General features: G+C 37.4%; 1 pseudogene; it reads right to left on the bottom strand.

The window, feature by feature from the left end:
- Window positions 1-253: 253 nt before the first annotated feature.
- Window positions 254-723, bottom strand: LOC102840154 (annotated as a pseudogene).
- Between the last annotated feature and the right edge of the window lie 3180 nt (window positions 724-3903).

Genomic DNA, 3903 nt, shown 5'->3' with positions numbered 1-3903 from the left:
CAGACTCTACAAACATCGCAGAATTTGTCTTAAATGGGAGAAAAAAGTTTTAAAAACACATGGAGTTTACTAAAAGATCTTTAACAGGCTACCCTGGGAGCTTAATTAAAAAAATAGAGGTTGATGTACTAAAACAAAGATATTTCAGTGCAGCTCTGAAAATCTTTTATGAATACAGCCATCTGGAAGGACGATCCTGGATCAGAAGAATTTTTATTCCTTGTGTATCTACATTATATGTGCATGCCTCATTTCAGTAGTCGTAATTGTCTCTGTAATTTCCTCCAGAACAGCGGTCATAACCACCCTGGCTTCTGCCACTATAATCTCTGGATCTTCCAGATCCATATCCGCATCCTCCAGGCCGACTGTCATACTGCTGCTCCCATAACCCTGGTCCCCACCTCCTCTAGAGTAGCTGCGACCATGCCCATGAGCACCAAAGGCACCCCCTCTGGTTCCCTGGGTTAATTTGCCTGCATGATCCACAGGGATCTGGCGACCATCCAGGGACTCTCCATTCATGGCTCGCATGGCATCTGAAGCATGCTCTGGATTGGTAAAGTTGATAAAGCCAAAACCCCGGGATCGCTGAGTCTCTGTGTCCTTCACCACCACCACCTCAGAAATCTGTCCGAAGCTGCTGAAATGGTCTTCCAACGTCTGCTCATCGGTGTTGAAATTGAGACCTCCCACAAAGCGTTTTCCTTCTTCAGAGGACATGACAGTGAATTTGGATCCTGGGAATTTAAAAATTGAACAGCCTCAGTAACAGCTAACGCTGAAGAGCAGAGAGAGATCTTGAACATTTTAAAGAGATCTTTTGCAGCAGATTTGTCTAATGCAATGCCTCTAATTTTTTGACTACTGCTTCCATGAGTATTGATTGTGGAGCCAAGTAAAAAGAAGTCTTGGAGAATTTCTATATTTCTTCCATTTAGATGTTGTTTTTTATTGGTCTAGGTATGTGCATTTTTCTTCTGTTTACACTGAGGTGAAGTCCATACTGAAGGCTGGTATTTTCATCAGTAAACGTTTTAAATCATTTTCACTTCTGGCAAGCAAGGTTGTGTCACTTTCATATCTCAGGTTGTTAATGAGTCTTTCCACAATCCTGCTCCATGTTCTTTATATAATCCAGTTTCTTGACTTACTTGCTCAGCATACAGATTGAAAAAAAATTGGTGAAAGGATACACCAGCACACACCTTTTAAAAATTTTAAACCATTTAGTCCCTCCTTCTGTTTGAACAACTGTCTCTTGGTCTATGTATAGCCTGTACTTTGTTGTTGTTATGTGCCGTGGAGTCGGTTCCGACTCATAGCGACCCTGCACAGGGTTTCTGAGGCTGTTAATCTTTAAGGGAGCAGAACACCTCATCTTTCTCCCGTGGAACCGCTGGTAGTTTCGAACTGCTGACCTTACGGTTTGCAGACAGATTCGTAACCACTACGCTACCAGAGCTCCTTACCCTGTACTTTACAGAGAAGAAAATAATTCTTAGAAACCCATTGTTATTTGTGAATTTTTTCTTCATTTCCACAACTATGACCAACTGACATTAACTCTGTGGTATAATCAATACAGATTTGTGGCAATGATGGATAGAGGGGAGGATACATAATAAATCATACTTTCCTTCTTAATCTGAATGTTTCCATGAAGATAAATTTAACCTCATCATCTATTTTGGTATAGAGTTATATGACTTACTAACAAACCTTGGAATTTTAAATGTCAGTTGTCTTTGCTAGTATCCTAACTATTTAGTATGCTAAGATGTTCTAGGGAAATGTTGACATTTCATAGACCAGACTTACAGTCATTCTCCAAGTAATATTTGGAGACCATTGTTTTAGCAATGGTCTAACCAAAAGGTTCAAACCCATCAGCTATGAGGGAGAGAGCTGAGGCAGTCTGCTGCCATCAAGATTTACAGTCTATGGAGCTCTTTCACTCTGTCTTTTAAGATCAGTATGGGTTCAAAATGCATCCAAATCGATTCAAAGACATTGGATGGTCTTAGCAACGAGAGCATATAATGCTACTGAATTGGTCACTGTTTCTAGGTCTTTTCAAAGGACACAGCTAACAATAATATTTTCAATAATGAATTCTTGAAATTACTTTAAAATTCAGGACTCCAGGGGTTTTAACTACCATTTTCTATCATAATATGAGCTTCTCTTCTCCTATACCAAATCTTGATTCATTGGGGCCGCAAAAATGAGACATCAACATTATCTCTGTTGATCTGTTTTCCATTAGTGTAACTAATTAGATATTGTTGTTGTTGCTAAGTATCATGGACTTGGTTCCAATTCATAGTGATCCTGCACAGGGTTTCCAAGGCTGCCAATGTTTATGGAAGCAGAAAGCCTCATATTTCTCCCGCAGAACAGCTGGTAGTTTCGAACTGCTGCCCTGAGGTTCGCAGCCCGATTCCTAACCACTGAGCTAGCAGAGCTCCTTACTTAATTAGATATGTACCAAGAAATTATTATATTTTAACATTACTTGGAATACACTCCTTGTTGTTGTGTCACCATATGATTTACTTTATTTTACTTTATTTTATTTATTTTATGCTTTAAGGAAGCATTTTAAAATTTAAATTGCTTTATTATTTGTGAGGCATTCATGAATGTTTATGAGTATTATGAATTTATAGCCAAATTTATAAAACAAGATATATTCAGAGAACTCTAGCTTCTGTCCCCAGTTCCTCTACTGTATCTCCTTCCTCTAATAGAAGTCAGCTATTTGTATTTATTTTATGATTTCATAGCCATTGTGTGTTTTTTAGGTATAAACATGTACACATTCACATGTACTCACACACACAGGTAAACTTGTACTCATATATATGCTTCTAATTTTTATCATATAAAATATAATGAAGTTTCATTATTGGTATGGTCAAATAAGTTTCTACCAGACAAGGTCTACCATCCATAAATACTATAAATCTTGAAAATCAAAGGAACAAATTCCAACTACCTAAAGGAAATAAAAAATGAGCAAAAATATATAGGCAAAATAACACTTGGTATAAAATGCATCAAGTAAATTTCCTCTGTATTTGAAACATTAGCCTGAAGATGAGTTTCAGTTGCTATTGTGTTGATAGAAAGCCCAGATTATTCCTGGAATGAAGAAACAAAAGAAGGATTTAGGGATGGTCATAACCCTGGTATGGCACTGTAGGATAAGCATTGGACTGGTCATCACAAGGTCAGCTGTTTAAAACTACTAGCTGTCTTGGAAACTTTATACAAGGGTCACTGTGTGTTGAAAAAGACTCAACTGCAAGCGACATCACTGTTCAGCAAAAATTCTCCTTTGGCTCTGGATCACAGATGCATAGTCTGCTGAGTATTAAAATAAAAAAAGAATTTGGGTTTGTGGTGCTCCTTCAGGTAGAGTTTGCAGTTTAAGACCATACAAGTGAATTACTGCTAAGATAAAAATATTAAAAGTCTTTAAAGAAATGTAAAATAATATATAGTCTTCACATTATGTTCACAAAAAGTCAACATTTTCAAATAAAGGTATGGATATATAATACATTCAGAAGAGGAAAGATAATCAAATCTGAGATGATGCATAAAGAAGATAAAAATAATAATTCTGCTTAAAGCAATGCTTAATGAGAAAAAGAAAAATTGCTAGGAGTAATGAAAATACAGGCAACTTCAGTAAAGAAAGGAGTCCTGGTGTGGCGCTGTTGGTTAATGCGCTGGACTGTAAAGTCTGCTTGAACTGGGAGGCCTGTGTTTCATGTTCACCAGCTGCTCCTTGGAAATCCTATACAGGGTTGCTATGGGACGGAACCCAACTCACTGACACTTAACAACAACAAAAAAAACAGTAAAGAAACAAACTATGGAAATTCTTGTATT

This window comes from Chrysochloris asiatica, unplaced genomic scaffold (genome assembly GCF_000296735.1).
Source record: "Chrysochloris asiatica unplaced genomic scaffold, ChrAsi1.0 scaffold00202, whole genome shotgun sequence".
Taxonomy (NCBI): domain Eukaryota; kingdom Metazoa; phylum Chordata; class Mammalia; order Afrosoricida; family Chrysochloridae; genus Chrysochloris; species Chrysochloris asiatica.
The sequence above is the reverse complement of the archived record's forward strand: the minus strand, read 5'-3'. Positions and strand labels throughout refer to the sequence as shown.